Source organism: Lepidochelys olivacea (genome assembly GCF_965140295.1).
Source record: "Lepidochelys olivacea isolate rLepOli2 genome assembly, chromosome: 3".
NCBI lineage: Eukaryota > Metazoa > Chordata > Testudines > Cheloniidae > Lepidochelys > Lepidochelys olivacea.
This window is the reverse complement of record NC_140413.1, coordinates 47910618-47930278: the sequence shown is the minus strand read 5'-3', so window position 1 is coordinate 47930278 and position 19661 is coordinate 47910618. Positions and strand designations below refer to the sequence as shown.

At 43.4% G+C, this 19661-nt stretch overlaps 1 pseudogene across 1 annotated transcript in view; it reads left to right on the top strand.

Moving 5' to 3' along the window:
- The first annotated feature begins 851 nt into the window (after positions 1-851).
- The window catches only part of LOC311518845, a 55682-nt pseudogene continuing 36872 nt past the window's right edge, over positions 852-19661 (top strand). The window contains exons 1-7 of the transcript XR_014714673.1: positions 852-1120; positions 7235-7335; positions 14559-14679; positions 15254-15647; positions 16934-17011; positions 18606-18698; positions 18787-18840. The product of XR_014714673.1 is annotated as an uncharacterized misc_RNA (transcript). The remainder of the gene's footprint in view (positions 1121-7234; positions 7336-14558; positions 14680-15253; positions 15648-16933; positions 17012-18605; positions 18699-18786; positions 18841-19661) is intronic.

Sequence of the window (19661 nt, the reverse complement as noted above, 5' to 3'; positions counted from 1 at the left end):
GGTGCTGCTTTTAACCCCTTCTTCTCCCTGTGTGGAGCAGCCACCTCACCACAGCCTATGACTGGGGAAGTTTGGTCCCAGGCTGGAAGGTAGTCCCCATCCGTGTATTGAGGAACTGTAACTTGCTTGTACCATCTGTCAGGGTGAAAAAAGCTGTTAAATTCAACTCTTGCTTAGACTAAATTTAGGATTTGGAAAGCGTATTTATTTTTTATTTTCTTAAGGTAACTCTGCCCTTTATGCCTGTCTTTATGTCAGGCTTCTGACATAAGATGGATGTAGTGTAAGATGGATGTAGGGCTGCAGCTGGGGGCAATAGGCTGGAGCCTCCCTATTGATGATTCATATGTGGCTGGGAGACCATTCATGTAACATAGTTGGGTGTGTCGCTGCCTGTGGTTGGCTGTGTAAGTACAGTGCCTGTCAGAGACTTGTAGCTTGACATTAGCATCACAGTGTGAGGGATACCCCAGGCTGGTTGGTTTTGGAGGTCTCCGCTTTCCCACAGTCCAGTTTGCACCCTGGGATCCTGTCACACTCTCCCAATACCAGAAGAAAGGGGAAGGGCCAAAAAGAAGTCAGGACTCACTCCAGGGCCAATGGGGAGAAGCTTGCACTCTAAATCAGCTGGATTGACAGGGTGGGCAGATGTTAGGCAAGCCCATAGCCAGACCATGCTGCCCACTCAGCTGCCATAACTCCCCCTCCCCGCCCAGAGGAGGGGGGACAGGGCCTGTTCTGCCTCCACAGTCAGGTCCATGTCTTCTGCCTCCAGGCCCTGCAGAGGTCCTTTATGGTACAGATCGTCTGGCGTGGAGTGCACTGGCATACGCCTTTCTCCTACACCTCCGATGGCTCTGTTACGACCGGCAGCTCTACCTCCATCCGAGGAGTCTTCTGCAAGACCTTTCCAAGCTGCTGGTCTTCTATCAGGACCTCCTCCAGGCCTGGAAGCTGGTCTTGGTGACCAGTCCATGGCAGCCACCAAGGTGGGAGATCTCCTTATGAAGCCCCTGCTACACAACTTGGTGGTGGGCAGGTGGCAGAGTCCCCCCTCAGCGTCTGGGAGGTTGGTCCTGGCAGATACCACCAGTATCAGAGATCTCTTGGACTATGACTGGTGGGCCTGGGTGGACCCCTTGGTGCTCAGCAGTGCGTGGGGTTCTCCACCCCTCGTGTCCTCCAGCACATACTCCAGGAGGCGAGGGCGGGCTAACAGTCTGCCTCATGGACCTTCTTCAAGCTGGTCTTGCAGGAGGGTACTTCCCACCCATCCCTCACCCTTGGCCCTCCAGACCTCACCATTGGGCCCTGCCCTGTGAGCCCCACTGGCCATCACCTCCAAATCACACGAGCTGGCTGTGCGACCTGCAACTGGTCCATTTATGAACTGTGAGAAGGAAACAACTGTATGTACTCGTGCTCCATGCCCTTCATTTCCTCACCCTCGTGTCCCACCCCAGCACCAAGTGGTGGGATCTCCTACCACCTGTGAGAGGTGAGGAGGCATGGTGGGCCAGTCTGTATTTCATCCTGACCCCCTGGCCCACAGAAGATATTAGTTGGCAGCTCCCTCATGGAGCCATGAGCATGGGTGAGTACCTGGTGCAGTTCGGCCCCCTCCCCAACACTTGCGCCTTCTGCAGTGAAAGGGAGACCCTGGTACACATCTACCTTGAGTGTGCCAGGTGCAGCCCCTTTTCCAGCTTCTACAGAACCTTCTCCTTAGGTTCTGACTGAACTTCTCCAATACCTCCTGATATTTGCACACGCCATCCATTGCCCCATGAAGTCACGAGGTCACCTCGTCAGTCTCCTCCTGGCATTGGCGAAAGTGGCCATCCATCATACCAGGAGAAGGATGTTGGACAGGGAGGTTCTCTGTGACCACAGGACCTATTTCCACTCCTCCCTTAAGTCACATATCTGGGCAGATTTCCTTTGGGCCACCCCCACTGGCTCCCTGGATGCCTTTTGAAGAGCAGTGGGTGCTGTCTGGGGTTTTCTGCTTGGTGTTCCCTTCTGGTTCCCTGATTTTGACCCTGTGACCTTCACTCCTGTCTGCGTTTTATCATTTATTGTCCTCAATATTTACTTGGGATCTGGGTTCAGTAGCTCCGTGGGGGAGGAGGCCTTTAGATGTGCCCACATTCTCAATAGGTGCCAGCAGAACCTGCAGTAACTCATCACTGACACTCAAGCTGGCTGCAGCAACTCAGCTGCACTGACTCATCACTTAAACAGAGCCTGCAGTGACTTAGCAAGCAGTAACACTGTGGCTGCCTATTGCTGGGCAGGGCCCTGGTCAGAGGACCCCCAAGCAGAGGTAAACTGACCCTGCTAGAGCTGTAAGTTCATCTGTGCAATAGCACCACTTGGCTAGGAACCCTCCAGCTGTCTTGGTGTTACAGACTCCCTAGCCTTCCAGCTTGTTCTTGATCCTATTTCTGTTACTGCCCTGAGCCTTGCCTTTCCCATGCCCTACCCTGACTCCACTCCAGCCCTGCACCTGCCTCCTGACCTTTGGACTGACTCCAACCTGGCTTCACTCTTTGGCCTGCTTCCTGAATCCGACTACAATCCCAATTTATCCATGGACTCTGACCCCAGTTCTGACTCATGACCTGTCCCCAGACTCCAATTTCAGTATTGCCCTTGACCAAGTCCTGACTGACCATACTTTGGACTTTCAGCTGGTCCTTTGTTACTCTGAAAGGGGACTGAACTTAAGAGGTGACCTGGCCAGAGAGCCAGGTCATTGCAGGGCTGAGAAAGTGGTCAACAAGGGGTGCAAGAGAGGCGAAGACCCTGGCAACAGAGTTCCCTGTTCCCAGAGTCTCCTACGGCAGTAAGAGCAACTGCATTACAGGGCCACAGGCAACTGAGTGCACTTTAGGACCACGGTAAATTGCGGTGGGGCTGAACTTGGACTTCAGTTGGTCCCAGGACTGGGGGAATGCAAAGTCACCTTTGGACTCAACTCCCATCAGACCTGTGCTGAAAACATCTCAAGCAGAACAGACCATCTAGGCCAGAGAGTTCAATGAGAGGTCAAAACTTCCCCTTAGATATTTGACAGTCTCTTATCAAAGTGTGTGTTTTATGTAACCAAATGCTTAGAAAAATTGCATGAAATATTTCTGTACTGGTGTCTTAAGGATATTATGTACAAACCATATGATCACATCTTTGCAATATCCAAGAAGATATGTACTCTTACCTTCAGTTTCCAAATATAAACCCGTTGCAAAGGAGTATGTTCTGGTGCTTACCTAATCAGACGGTAATCAGCAACAAAAGAGGCCACAGATGCAATTTGAATAAAAAGAGAAGCTGCTTTTTTTTTTTTTTTTTTTGGTGAGCTGAACAGCCTTATATACTGTTATAGACAGAGGTGAAAATAATATCAGAAGTTTGTCAAATTCACTAGGTCTTATACTAAACACAATGAGTTAGCTCCAATGCCTGCTAAAGTCAATGGGAGTCTTTCTACTGACGTGAATAAACTTTGGAGCAGGACCCGTTCCTTAGAGTGGGTACAAAAACAGCACGAAGAAGAACTCTTACTTCTGTGAAAGAAGTTTTTAAACAGCCTATGCACTATCTCTGGGATTCAAGCAGCATAACAGCTGCAGTATACAGGGGATGCTTCAGAATCCATTTTGTTCACTGGCGATATATGTGTCTTAGGTCTGTCAACTCCTTGTAAAATATAACACCCTGTTGCTATGTAGTGTCTCTCACAGCATGAGTAGGAACTTTGCTACAGCAAAGTTCTACATTAGCGAAGAGAATCTCAACTAAAGAAGAGAATCATACAGTATGGATACATATTGTAGTTCTGTATATGTCTTTCATATATGTCTGATGATTGATATCTATAACCTCTCACTAAACGTGTAACTAAAAGTTCTTTGAGTGGTCTCTGCATTGTAATGCTAGATTATTGAGGTTATCTATAATATATAGAAATGAATAAACAACCAAAGAATTTTAGTTACATCAAGTCTTTCAAGATACCACGAGCAGCAATTTTAAACGCTATACTAAAACTAACAACAAAACCGCATTTTGAAACACATTAAACTAAAACATATTTAAAACCCCCAAACCTAACCATTGTTTTAAGCCCAGTGTTTGAGTTTGCCATGATCAGAACCTTGAGAACAAATTTGTACATATTGGGCCTGACCCAAACCAGTGGGAGTCTTTCTCCAGTTTGTGGCACACTGTTCCATAAATTATGCAATTGTTGATTCATTTAATAATATTTTATCAGGTGACCAAATGGTGGATGCAATGGATTATACTTTTTATTTATACTGGTCTGAGATCATTTCATGAAGGGCTTTTATGCAAATATCTGTTTCTCTCATGAAGAATATGATCTTAGCAATAAGTAACAATCAGTATTACTCACAGGTAGATGTAGCAGTCTCAGCCCTGCAAGGTGTTCAGCACTATGCAGACGATGTCCTTTATGTATAGGACTACAAGTGGAAGTACTTAAAAATAATATGAAAAGCCTTTTTTTTTTTAATGTACCACTAGCCCTGCAAATAAGGGAGAAATGGAAATCTTAAGAGAAAATCTGATCAAATGAAGCTTAGAGATTAAGGGGATCAGGCAAAGCTGGATAAAACAAATCATAGAAATACTACACTTCTTGCACGCTAACAAATGTTCATGTATTCAGTAAGCTGTCACAGATTTGAAAGTTCTGGTGACAGGAGGTGGAGGGACAAAGAGAGGGAATCCAGACACTCGCCCTTCAGCATTTGTGAGATTTTCCAAGAAACTCTATTTGGGGAGTGACTGTCCTATCAGAGGCCTAAAAAGCTTGTGAGAGCTACTATATGATCAGGCAGCAGAGCCTCTAGCCATTATAGTGGGAGCAAAGAGGTTACTGAAAGAAATGGCTGATACTGAAGAAAGTATTTAGTGTGAGGAATCTTTAGCTCTATTTTGTTCAGCTTCTCCACGTAATTTCTCTTGATATTCTTTGTGTTCCAGCAGAGTCTATCTAAAGCTTTGTGATCTCGCAGCTACATTGCTCTTCATTCACAGTTGTTGCTAGAAAGAATGTAAGTTTTCTTCTTGTTGCTTCCGTTTGGAATTGTACCTTCTTATGAGACTGAAGCACTTTATCCACTGTATCCATGTACCTGTGCTGTCTAGTTGTGATATGTAGAAGCATATTATGCACTATTTTTTTTTTTACACACAAAACAAAGTGCTTGCTAACAAGTTTCATTATACCTTAGCTATGAAGCACTTAGTTTTCTTCCCTATGTTTTTTTAGTAACATGAGATTGCATTCAGAATCTCCAGGAAAAAGCAGCAGCTACTTGAAATGCAGTTTGTATAAACATGTCTTTTGAAATGTTGCAGCATACTAATGTTAGAATACATTGTCTGTCTATGATAATCAGGAACTAAATACCTATGCCACTTTTTAAAGAAAAAATATACTTTAACAAAGATGACTTTTTAAAATTACTGAATTTTGTAATTAACTTTCTTACATGAAATAACAAAGAGAAAGTTAAGGGTGACTTGATTACAGCTTATTAGAATTTACAAGGGAAAAATATTTAATCGTGGGCACTTCAGTCTTGCAGAGAAAGCTGTAACATGATCCAATGGCTGGAAGTTGAAACTACACAAATTCAGAGTGGAAATAAGAAATACATTCTTAATGGTGAGAGTAATTAATCATTGGAATAATTTACCCAGGGTAGTGGTGGATTCTCAATCACTGACAATTGATTGGATGTTTTTCTAAAAGATCTACTCTAGTGATTATTTTGGGGAAGTTCTATGTGTTATACAGGAGGACAGACTAGATAATCATAATGGTCCCTCTGGCCTTGGAATATCTGAATCTAAGAATAGAGTCTCTTGCTTTTATATCTAGTTACCAAATGTATGGTATATTACAAATATTGTGAAGGATTTGGTGTAGGACCTGATCCTTCAGCCCATACTCAAATAATTTCACTGATTTAAATTATGTTACTCACATGAGTAAAGGTTACAATATTAGGCTTTAAATGCATATGATTATTGCTGCTGATGTATCCTAATAATATAGGCATATTGGTATGCTGTCCTTGATACTCACTAGAATAATATGTGTAAGTGCCTTGCTCCTCTGTCTTTTGATTTCTTTTTTTAAGAAATAAAGGAAAAGGATAATGCATGGTTAGTTCAAATTAATTGTTGCAGGACTGACAATCGCATGGCTAGCAGACTGGCTAGTAAAAATGGTTAGGGATTAGCTGAGTAGCGCAATTTGCATCTAACTACAGATTTGAAACTTTCCCAAAAGTCTAGATGTCAGAAGACAAAGGTTGGTTCTTTCTCCTCTTTAAGAAGATATTTTTTATTGATTTACTGAAAGTAATTAGAGTGACCAATGCGTGTAGAGTGACAGCGTGTTGTGAAAATCTTCAAAGATGCTAACAAGGGCCCTGGTCCTAAACACCTTAATTTCAGTGACAGCAGGACTGGGCTGTAGATTAACAAATAGAAACATATTTCACTATGTATAATTTTGAGCCTCATCCTGCTTCAGGTGAGGTCAGTGACTAAACTCCATTGACATTGATGACTGTAGGATAGATCTTTAGATTGAAAACTGTAAGGAGTAAATCTTTTTAATGGGATGATACCGTGTAGATAATATCATCCAAGTACTAGTCTTATAATTAAAACATTAAAGAGAAAACAATCTATGTGAAAAATAAGACCATGAATTAATCACACATGCATACATCTAGTAAAGTAAAAAGCTCCATTCTTAGAATGGCCTTTCACAGCAAACTGTAAGGTTCAGTATTTATCTTTGTCACTCAGTAGAGGATGATTGAATTGCACATATAGTTCACCACTGTTGCTTGTATCCATAATGTAGTTAGAACTAACTAGCCAATATCTTTGTAACAAATACTTGTGCATAGCTATCTAGTTATAGAAGGTGGTTTGGGGTCATTTGTGACCCTTTACATGATTGATAATTATTAGACATATATTTTGAAAATAATTACAATGCATATTTTAAGTCTTTAGTTTATGTATGCAGTGTCTGTGCGTATGCTTATTCATATATACTGTGTATATACACACTCATATTCCCCAGCTGTTGTGGGGATTTCCTATCACAGCAAATCCAGTGATTTAGGGACTATTGAGTGAAAGTAGCAGATCTAACAATTAAATGTTCCTTTCATAGGTGCATGTATTCAAGAAGTCCTACAATGAAATTTCCAGTTCTGATGGTCCTGGTGACTCTCTCCAGCATTTTCCTATGTCAGGATTTACCAAATACTGTAGGTATGTGAACATACTCCTTTCATAGTTGATAAATTCAGAGCTGATTGAAAATATTTTTCATCAAATATGCTGACCAGCTTGTTACAGAAAAAAAATTGTGAAAAGTACCACGAATTTTTTCCTGTTTTTTTAAATCAAAATAAGTTTCAAATGGACCTTTTCTAAGCACTCTTTTACTAACTAACAATATATTTCTTCAGAGAGAATTGGCCTTGATTCTTGTGTAATGAAAGAAGTGATCCCCTCCTCCATTATAGTATTTTGCAGCGATTTGGTTCTGCATCGAAATAAGTGTGTGTGTGTGTGTGTGTGTGAGAGAGAGAGAGAGAGAGAGAGAGAGAGAAATGGAAGAACAGCCTGAATAACAACCTTCATCTCTAAGGTGTAATTTAACATTATGCTTATTTTATTTATTACATGCAACAGTACGAAAAAGTTGCCAAATACAGCTAAAAATTATGCTATTGCTTATAATAAAGCGCACCAACGTAACAGTGCAATTTGTTCTCAAATCTTAAATAACTGTTAGTTGGAAAAGCATTCTGGATATCAACATGCAAATATACATAATAAGTGTCTCACTTTGCTTCATAATTCCTACAGTAGCTCAAATACTGTCACAAGGCGCAGTTTGAAATCTGGCGTACGATGACACCTGTATCAAGGCATGGGAAAACAAAGCAGCAGGTAGACACCTCAAATGGTGGGCAGTACTGAAGCTTAGCTGCTAAATAACTTCCAATAAGTGGTTGGAATTTTATTTTTATCTAGCAGAGTAAGAAACATTTCCTGACAAACCATTCTCATTACCTATGGAATAAGCAATTGTGTAAAATAGTTATTTTCCAGGAAGCCACTATTAAAATATGGGAAGGAAAAGGCTCATAGTTACCAACCAATCTTTAGTTTTGAAAAGACATGAATGTAGAATCAAATAGCAAAAATAAATAAATATTATGTTTCCATAAAAGATAGGTCTCTACTGGAAATACCTCGTCTGATGCATCCTAGGACTGCCTTAGCTTTTTTCATGGCCGCATCACATTGACTGCTTATAGTCATCCTGTGATCAACCAGTACATCCAGGTCTTTCTCCTCCTCTGTCGCTTTCAACCAGTAAGTCCACAGCTTATAGCACAAATTCTTGTTAGTCCCTAAGTGCGTGACCCTGCACTTTGCACTATTAAATTTCATCCCATTTCTACTACTCCAGTTTACAAGGTCATCTAGATCTTTTTGTATGGTATTCTGGTCCTCCTCTGTATTGGCAATACCTCCCAACTTTCTATCATCCGCAAATTTTATTAGCGCAAACTCACTTTTTGTGCCAAGATCAGGAATAAAAATATTAAATAATATTGGTCCCAAGACCACTAGTAACTTCCCTCCAGCCGGACAGTTCACCTTTCAGTCTGACCCATTGTAGTCACCCCTTTAACCAGTTCCTTATCCACCTTTCAATTCTCATATTAATCCCCATCTTCTCCAATTTAACTAATAATTTCCCATGTGGAACTGTATCAAATGCCTTACTGAAATCCAGATAGATTAGATCTACTGCATTTTCTTTATTTAAAAATTCAGTTATCTTCTCAAAGAAGGTGATCAGGTTGGTCTCACATGATCTACCTTTTGTAAAGCCATGTTGTATTTTATCCCAATTACTGTTTACCTCTATGTCCTTAGCTACTTTCTATTTAAAAATTTGTTCCAAAACCTTGCATACAATTGAGGTCAAACTAACAGGCGTTTAGTTTCCTGGATCACTTTTTTTCCCCCTTTCTTAAAAATAGGAGCTATATTAGCAATTTTGCAGTCATAGGGTACAATCCCTGAGTTTACAGATTCATTAAAAATCCTTGCTATTGGGCTTGCAATTTCATGTGCCAGTTCCTTTAATTAAGATTACCTGGAGGCCCCAATTTAGACTCATTAAGCTGTTTGAGTTTGTCTTCCACATTGGATGTGGTAATTTTTACCTCCATATCCTCATTGCCATTAGCCACCCTGCCACTACTCCTAAACTCTTCATTTGCCTCAGTTTTTAATGAGGCTAATGATTTGTTTAGGTGTTGGATGATGGCCTAGATTATCTTTAATCTCCTCCCCATCCTCAGTGCTTAGTGGTCCCATTTCTTCTTTCCTTGTTTTCTTCTTACTTATATGGCTATAGAACCTTTTACTATTGGTTTTAATTCCCTTTCCAAGGTCCAACTCTGCTTGGCTTTTAGCAGTTCTCACTTTATCCCTACACTTTCTGACCTCCAAGAGGTAGTTTTCCTTGCTGATCCCTCCCATCTTCCATTCCTTGTAGGCTTGCTGCTTTCTCATCATCACCTCTTTGAGATGCTTGCTCATGCAGCTTGGTCTGCAACCTTCCCTATGATTTTTTTCCCCCTTTCTTGGGATGCAGGTTTCAGATAGCTTTGGCAACATTGACTTAAAATTATTCCAAGTTTTTCAGATCCTTGAATTCTTTGGTCCAATCCACTTCTCTAATTCCCTTAATTTATTAAAGTTTGCTCTTTAGATCTGCAACAAGAGTCCTTGATTTCAATTTTTGTTTATCCTTCCATTTAGTTTAAACTGAATTAACTCATGATCACTCAAACCAAGGTTGTCCTCTACCACCAGTTCTTCTGTGAGGTCGTCACTCTGCACCAATACCAAATCTAAAATGGCATCACCTCTTTTTGGTTCAGCAACTATTTGGTGAAGAAATCTCTCAGCTATCACACCCAGGAAAACCTACTATTACTAGTAGCACTTTTCCTCCAATCTGTATCTGGGAAGTTAGTCTCCCATGATCACACAATTTTCAGTAGTATTTATTTCATTAAAAACATTAAAGAAGTCTCTAACCATAACCAAATTGGATCCTGGTGGTCTGTAGCGCACCCCAAGCACTACATCATGGGAACCTGTAGTAGCTTTCTTCCCCAAAGTGATTTTGGCCCAAACAGACTCTGGTTTATCCATTCCATCACTTCTAATTTCTTTACAGTCTACCTCATCATCAACATGCAATGCTACTCCACCACCTTTGCCTTTATTTCTGCCTTTTCTGAACAGCATATACCCTTCAATACCTGTACTCCAGTCATGACTACTATTCCACTATGTTTCTGTTACCCCTATAATATCTGGTTTCACTTCCTGCATGAGTAGTTCTAGTTCCTCCATTTTGTTACCCAGCCTCCTTGCATTGGTGTATAAACTTCTTAACTGATGCTGCTTGGCTTTGCCCACATTCGTCGCCCAAGTGGTTACAGTCATTCTACAGCCTATCTGACTGGTATCAGCACTATCCTTTCTATTAATGTCCATTCTCCTACCTGCTGCTGTTCCTTTCTCTATTGCTGTATCCTTTCTTACTTGATTTTTCCCCCTCTTAAAATCAGGCATGGAGATTACATCAGCATCTCCCAACAGTCTCCCCTGAGTTCCTAGTTTAAAGCTCTTTTAATGAGTTGCACCATCCTCCTTACCAGAAGTCTATTTCCCTCCTTACTCAGGTGGAGTCCATTCCAAGACAACTGTCTTCTGTCCATGAATGTCTCCCAGTGGTCAGACATCCCAGAGCCCTCCTTATAGCGTCAGTGCCTGAGCCATCTGTTGATCATCATAATGTTGTCTCACCTTCATTCTCTCCTCTAGGGACAGGCAGAATCCCACTGAACATCACCTGAGCCTCCATTTCCTTAAGCATCTTCCCCAGCCTGGCATAGTCTCCCTTGATATGTTCCAGCAAGAATTTAGAGGTGTCATTTGTTCCCACATGAAGGACAATAAGTGGATTCTTTCCTGCTCCCATTAGGATTCTCTTCAGCCTCAGGTCCACATCCCTTATGTAATCTCCCAGCAGACAGCACATCCTTCAGTTCTCTGGATCAGCTCTGGTGACAGGCCTGTCTGTTCTTAGCAGGGAGTCCACAATCAGGTAGACCTGCCTTTTGATCATGGTGTGATTCTCTGGCCTTCCTCCTGTTCTTTCTGTCTGCAAGTCCTCTTGTCTTTTTATTCTCCCTTGCAATCTTTTGTAAGTCATTCTGTGTCCTTCTGGGGCTCTGAATTCTGGGTATCTCCACTAGCTCTTCTCCTTACAGGATTAGCTGCTCTCTTCTTCTTCCTTGCCCTCCCTCCTTCAATTATAGCCTGCTGTGCCCCTTCTTCATTTTCCAACTCAGCAAACCTGTTCCTGAGCATTATTTCTCCGTCACTAGCTGGTCTTTTCCTCTGCCTGGTTCTCATAGTCACATGCTTCCACTGGCCACTTTCCTCACCCAGCTGTCTCCCCTCCAGGTTCTTCAGTCCAGCTTGCATTTGCAAGTCTTGACTTTTCCCTTAAGCCTCCTCTTGCCTTTGCTCCAACATCTGCTCAACCCCCTTTGAAACTCAACCGTAGTTTCCACCTGCATCTCCAGGCTTTGGATCTACTCTTCCATCAGCTCTGTGATGGGGCAGTTCATAAAATGACTTTCTTTTCAGATACCTGCTCTAGGATCCTGTACATCTCACAGCTTCCACATCCAGTCATCTTCATTGTCTCTTCCATGGCTTCAGTCACTACCACTGCTACCTCTGTACCTGTCATAGCCTTTCTGCCTAAATATCTGTCAAGGGGAAAAAAACCCCAAAGACCCAAACAAACACCAAAAGAAAACCAGAGCATCACAGACCCAACCCCCAAGTCCCCTTACAAACTCCTACTCAATCTCCCCTGTTTGCTGCTCCTGTGCTGCTGGCTGATTATTTGGCTTCCTAATCAGGGAAGCCCACACCCCCTAATCAGGGTTTGGCCTCTCATAGCACACTGCCCCCTACCATCGTCTACAAACTGAACAAGGAAAAAACCCACACAAGACCAAAAAAGCCCCACACAACACCCACAAAAAACTCCCTCACTGCCTCTAAGGACCAGGGGCTTGTTCCTCCCTTCTCCTCCAACAGAACTCCCACTCAGACTTCCCTGTTTACACCTCTGTTTTCTGCACCTGGGTGTGTGGGCCAAACACAGGATGACTGTGAGCCACCAATGTGATGTGGTTATGAAAAATGCAAATGTGATCCCAGGATGTATCAGGTGCAGCATTTCCAGTAGAGATAGAGAGAAGTATAAATGTCATTGTACAAGGCACTGCTAAGATCTCATTTGGAATACTGTGTACAATTTGGTCACTCATGTTGAGGACAGATGATTCCAACTGGAACAGGTGCAAAGAAGAAATACTGGGATGATCAGGAGGATGAAGGGCATAACTTATGAGAGAAAAGTGGAAGATCTTGGCTTGTTTAGTCTAGCACACCAAAAATAGGCTTTCTATAAATACTCAGGGTGGGGAACACTAGAGAGGGTGAGGAGTTATTTAGTTATTTAAGCTAAAGGACAATGTTGGCACAAGAATAAACGGGTATCAAATGGCCATGAACAAATTCAGGCTACAAATAGAAGAAGGTTGCTAACCATCAGAGGAATGACGTTCTGCAGCAGCCTCTCAATGGGAGTTGTGGAGGCAAATGACTTAATTAGTGTTACAAGAGAGCAGGACAAATTTATGAATGTGATTGTATGATGAGATTGCTTGTGATGGCGTGGGGCAGAGCTCAGCAATTCTTGGCCTCACTTCCAGTTTATATCTTATGTTCCTAAGAGCTCATGCTTCAGGGCTTCAGCCAGCTGCCTCTAAGGCAATGGTTTTCAAACTTTCTTTTCTGGGGACCCAGCTGAAGAAAATTGTTGATGGCCAGGAATGAGGAGTTCAGGGTGCGGGAGGGGGCTCAGGGCTGGGGCAGGGGGTTGGAGTATGGGGGGGTCAAGGCTGGGGGTGCAGGCTCTGGGATGGGGCCGGGGATGAGGGGCTTGGGGTACAGGAAGGGATTCTGGGTTGGGGGGGCTCAGGGCTGGGGCACGGGGTTGGGGCGTGGACTTACCGCATCAGCTGCTCCTGGTCGGCGGCACAGCTCGGGGTGCCGAGGCAGGCTTCCCGCCTGTCCTGGCACCGTGGACTGCGCTGTGCCCTGGAAGTAGTCAGCAGCAGGTCTGGCTCCAAGGCGAAGGCGTGCAAGTGGCTTTGTGTGACTCTCGCCCACAGGCAGCACCACCTCCCCCTGGTTCCCAGCCAGTGGGAGTGCGGAGCTGGTGCTCAGGGTGAGGGCAGTGCATGGAGCCCTGTGGCCCCGCTGCCGAGAAGCTGGACTGGCTTCTTCCAGGGCGCAGCGCGGTGTCAAAACAGGTAAGCACTAGCCTGCCTCAGCTGAGCAGCACTGCCAACAGGACTTTTAACATCCCGGTTGGTGGTGCTGACCAGAGCGACCCAGTGCCTGACATGCCGGGACCCATTGCGACCCGAAGTTTGAAAAACGCTGCTCCAGTGGGTCACGAAAGGATTTTTCCCCTCTCCAGTATATTCTGGGGTAGGATTTTTTGTTGTTGCTCTTTTCTCTGAATCTTCAGGGATGGCCATGGCTGGAGATGGGATACTGGGCAGGCTCTCTGAGGCGGCACTCAGCATTCTGTCTCTTAGTTATTTGGCTGGCTGGTTCTTGCTCACTATATGGGGGCTGGGAATGCATTTTCCCCCAGGTCAGATTGGCCAGCGACCTGTTTTTCGGTTGTTGTTTTTTTTGCCTTCCTCTGTGGTGTGAGGGTGCAGGTCAGTTGCCAGGATTATTTCGATATATCTCACTTAATCATTCCCTGCTACTGCAGGGGCCTCAGGCTGGTGCACCTCAATCCCCCCGTTCTCTTTTTGTGGCACATAAAAGGCTAGTCTCCTGTTGGCTGTAATAATTTGGTCTAATTTCGGCTGCTGGGTTTACTGTGTAGGTGCTGTTGGGGGCCTGTGAGACTAGATGATCTGGTGGTCCCTCAGATCATATGTCAAGGGAATGCAAGCGGAAGTGTTCTGACTGCCCCCTTCACAGGTGCCCAAGCAGGAGGAAAGGGCTCTCTTTGTCTGCATCCTCCCTCCTATGATGAGCCAGAAACCAAACCTGACTACTTAATAATAATTGCACAGAACCAACAATGAGAAACCAGTTTTTCATTGGCAGCACTAACAGGGTCAGTATCTCAGTGACCGTAACTTGGCTTCACTCCATTGGAGTCAATAGTTCTATGCCAATTTCCCCCACGAGAGTTGTTTTTATAGAAAAATACCAAGCAAATTAACTCTTTGGCAAATGAAACTAATTATAATGATAAAAACTTTTTAAAATTGCAGAGGTTGATCTTCAGGAGTTCAGATTGTCCAAAGCATTGGATCTAAACATAGCTGAAGGATCAAACTCAGATTTTTTAGTTTACCACATTAATCCTACCATACAGCTCAGGAAAAACACCAGGTACGCCATAAATTAAACTCTGTGTGCTTCTTCCTTAAAACTAAGATTTTGCTGAAGAAATGGATCATAGTTAACACAGAATGTGAGTAAGATTTATGGGCTATATTGGGACTGGTCTTTGTGCAGGTGCATGAGCGGAGGGTGCAAAGAGGTTTTCACTACCTTAGACCTACCATGCAAGAGTCACTGCACTCACTTGAGTTTCTCCCTGCACCTTGATGCTGGCTAGCTTGCCAGGTGCAAAAAGGAGTTGGAAGGAAAACACTGCACCTTGTGAAGGAATTGTGCAGTGAGTGCACTGTTGTTTTCAGTGGAAGTCTGCCTGAGAGCAAAATGTAGAATCTTTTTGGAAGTAATAGTGTGTGATCTCATTAACATTATGTGGACAAATTCTTGAAATGCCACTCTTAAAGTGCACCCCTTAGTGACTCTCTAGCTGACCCTCTACCACACTACAGCACTGTTAAAATAATAAAGTTTAAATGCATTAGAGATGAAATTTGTTGAATGGGATTTGGTTTACATAGTGTCTCAATATGTAGACTTTAATTGGACTACATGTGTTCTGTTTTAGTGGTGTTCATCCAGATTGCTTGCCTTCAGAATATTCCATCATTGCTACGTTTAAGATGCCAGAAGACACTCCATAAAATGTGCAAAATTTATGGCAAGTTAGTGATTCTGATGGCAAAAACAGAGTTGGTATTCGCTTTCTGGGAGACAAAATATCTCTGGATTTCTTTCATGCCACTCCATCCGAAACACTCATGTTCAGGACATTCAGCAATGTGGACAAGGCTTTTGATGGTTCTTGGCACAAGCTAGCGTTAAGTGTGAAAGGCAAGGATGCAAAATTATTGATTGACTGTCAGGAGGTCAGTGCAGTTCCAGGAAATGAACAGAGCGGTGTTTATGGAAATGGATACATTTTGCTGGTAAAAAGATCAGTTGAAGAGTCTCCTGTTTTGGTAAGTAGCTCTTCTAGCTTGAGTAATGTTACTACACAGTGTCATCTACTGGAAATATAAGAGAAGAAAGCCATTAGGCTAGGTCCATGAACCTAGTTAGTGTTCAGTGTTTTTCTTCTAAGTTTTTCTGATTCTTTTCCTAAATACAGTTGTTTATAATTGCTCATCTTGCTACCGGTGGGATTCTATTCAGACACTAACTATCCTCTGTGCACTCTCCCATAAGGTGAAATTTTCCTTAGCTACAGTTAATATCCTTTTGTTTGTGAACCTTTCAAATGGATCTGTTGAATTTAAATTCCCTCTGCCCCTTAAAAAATTTAATATCTCCAGCAGGTTCCTTTTTTTCTCTCCACTTGCTCCCACTGAAATCAATGACAAAACTCTCATTAATTTTAGAGGTACCGGAGCAGGCTTTTAATTACATTTCATCCGATGAAGTGAGCTGTAGCTCACGAAAGCTTATGCTCAAATAAATTTGTTAGTCTCTAAGGTGCCACAAGTCCTCCTTTTCTTTTTGCGAATACAGACTAACACAGCTGCTACTCTGAAACAAAAGTAGTAGTAACTTTTCATACAGTTATCTCTGAAGTTATCTACTCAATATTTTTCCTGTAAGTGGCACACAACAATACTTTATTACTTTCACTAGAACTCCCTCTGGTGGTGAGCATGTGACTCTAAAAATTGTTGTTACTATTTTGTGCAATAAAGATTTGTAGTTATCAGCATTCAGAATAGCAGTGAAATACTTCCCACATGTAAATATAATAACAAATACAATTACTGGCCTAGCACAGGCTTTATGCTAGAGGTAACTGTATTTTGATTTTGTATTTCTGTAGACTAGGAATGGAAGCAAACATAGAGTGAGAAAAGCCAGTAAGATTTTTAAAAAAATTTACACTTGGTCATTTTAGTAGTGGATAATAGAGCATACAGCAAGTATTTGACTTGAAATTTTGCCTTGTACAAGGAAATCAGATTGGGTAATTTAGAATTTAAAAAAAGAAAAGCAGCAGAGATAGAATTTGCTCTTTTAATGGCAGTACTCCAATGTGAGACGGATTCTGCAGCTACTCCAGATACAGAATTCATTGGTGAGGGGCGGAAAAGAATGAGGGTGGAGAGGAACAATTGGTCAATGTCTGTGGCTGTGCAAATGTGTCTATGTGACGAGGAGCACAAAGTGGGTAGGTGTGAGTTTGCGTGCGTGTACACTAAGTTTTCTTAGCACATTTTTGCTATTGCTCACATTAGTTTAATCCAATGATTTTGTGTGTTAGGTGGATTTACAACAACGGTAATGCAAATGTGATGCAGATAAAGCTTACTCAGAAGGCTGCTGTGAGCTTTTGGATATTGTGAGTAGGCTATGCGCTTTCTTTCATGAACTCCTTTGCTTCAGCACTAACCGACAGAGTGAGCACAGGTTTTGCAGTATTCTGTACTAAATGAGATAGACAGGGCCGCAGGGAGACTTCCCCAAATCTCATGTTGCATGGGGAGCAGGGGAAATGTTTGGCAGCTGGGTGGATCAGGATGTGTTTTGCTAAGGGACTGAAGAAGGGATAGAATGGGGCTTAGGGTGTTGTTATTATGCAGATTCAGAAGGGCTTCATCATCTGGAAATGGGGCAGGGCATTAGTAGCTGAGAGTGAGCTTCAGGGGTGCTGGAACAATTTTTATAGTGGGGGTGCTGATGATGGAGACAACGTATTTGGTGTTTGTTATTACTACTTCATAGAATTGGAAGGGACCTTGAGAGGTCGTCTAGTCCAGTCCCCTGCCCTCAAGGCAGGACTAAGTATTATCTAGACAATCCCTGACAGGTGTTTGTTCAAACTGCTCTTAAAAATCCCCAGTGATGGAGATTCCACAACCTCCCTAGGCAACTGGTTCCAGTGCTTAACCACCCTGACAGTTAGGAAGTTTTTCCTAATGTCCAACCTAAACCGCCCTTGCTGAAATTTAAGCCCATTGCTTCTTGTCCTATCCTCTGAGGTTAAGAACAATAATTTTTCTCCCTCCTCCTTGTAACTTTTATATACTTGAAAACTATTATCATGTCCCCTCTCAGTCTTCTCTTCTCCAGACTAAACAAACCCAATTTTTTCAATCTTCCCTCGTAGGTCATGTTTTCTTGACCTTTAATCATTTTTGTTGCTCTTTTCTGGATTTTCTCCAATTTGTCCACATCTTTCCTGAAATATGGCACCCAGAAATGGACACAATACTCCAGCTGAGGCCTAATCAGCGCAGAGTAGAGCAGAAGAATTACTTCTCATGTCTTGCTTACAATTCTCCTGCTAATACATCCCAGAATGATGTTTGCATTTTTTTTTTTTTTGAAACAGCGTCACACTGTTGACTCATATTTAGCTTGTGATCCACTATGACCCCCACGTCCCTTTCCACAATACTCCTTCCTAGGCAGTCATTTCCCATTTTGTATGTGTGCAACTAATTGTTCCTTCCTAAGTGGAGTACTTTGCATTTGTCTTTATTGAATTTCATCCTATTTACTTCAGTCCATTTCTCCCATTTCTCCAGATCATTTTGAATTTTCATCCTATCTTCCAATGCACTTGCAGCCCCTCCCAGCTCAGTATTGTCCACAAACTTTATTCAAGCCGGGGGTGTGGCAGCACCCCTAGTTCCATTTCCACTGGTGAGTCTGGGCTTGTAGAGTGTACCTCTCAAGGTATGTAGGGGGTTCCCTACAGGCCACTAAATTCAGGTTCTGGTTACTGTGAAAGCTGACAGAGCAAGAACTCTCGAAAGCTATGCACCTGATGTGTGTGCCTAGCACCAGCTCTGTTATATGATTCAGGAACATTTTCTAATGCCGTTTGCGGAGAACAGAGATGGCAGCTCCCCATGCCATCAAATCAGTCATGTTCCTCAACTCACTTTTTGCCATGCAGAAAATAAAAAACCATGTATCTTCATTGTCTATGCGGAGCAAGTGCTCAACAGGGTCTTACTGGAAACCCAGCATGTAAATGTGCCCATGGGAGACCAGGAGATCAAGGAGCAAGAGGGCCCAAGGTATAATTTAAAAATCAACTTTCTATTTGTGAAGATCATTTTTAATTTTTGTGTGGAAATGATGTCCCTTTTTCTACTCCTGTGCCAGGGGCAAAAAGTGGAGAAGGGAGAACAAGGAAAGTCTGTCAGTGTTGGAAATCTGGTAATTACGATTTATGCTTTGTCTTTCATATGAAATAAGAAAACATGCCTTCATTTGTATAGTCTACATTGCTCAGTAATAAAGATAGGCGGCTTTGAAAACATGTTCACCATTGCTGTACATGGTGGACAAGAGGGAGCTTCAACAGTAGTAACATGAGGGAGGGGCAATGATCTAGCTCAGGGGTGGGCAAACTTTTTGGCTCGGGGGCCACATCGGGGTTATGAAAAGGTATGGAGGGCTGGATAGGGAAGGCTGTGCCTCCCCATACAGCCTGCCCCCCGCCCCCCTGACTGCCTCCCTCAGAACCCCTGACCCATCGAACTCCACTTGCTCCTTGTCCCTTGACTGCCCCCACCCCCATTCCACCCCCTCTGCTCCCTGTCCCCGGCTGCCCCGCCTCCTATCCACACCCCTGCCCCCTGACAGGCTCCCCAGGACCCCTGACCCATCCAACCCCCACCCACTCCTTGTCCCCTGACTGCCCCCTGGGACCTCCTGTCCCTTATCCAACTCCCCTTCTCCCCGCCCCCTTACCTCGCTGCTCAGAGCGGCAGGATTGGCTTACTTGAAAGCCTGGGAGGTGGGCGGGTGCAAGCGGCGGGTGCTGCGGCGTGCCTGTGGGGGAGGGAGGACAGCAGGGGAGGGGCTGGGGGCTAGCCTCCCCGGCCAGCAGGACCAGCTCCAGGCACCAGCGTTCCAAGCAGGTGCTTGGGGCGGCAGTCAGAAAGAGGCAGCAGAGTTTCTGTGGTGGCGGCAATTCTGTGGCAGCTTCTCTGTTCTACCGGCCGCAGCGGCAATTCGGCAGTGACAGGTTTTTT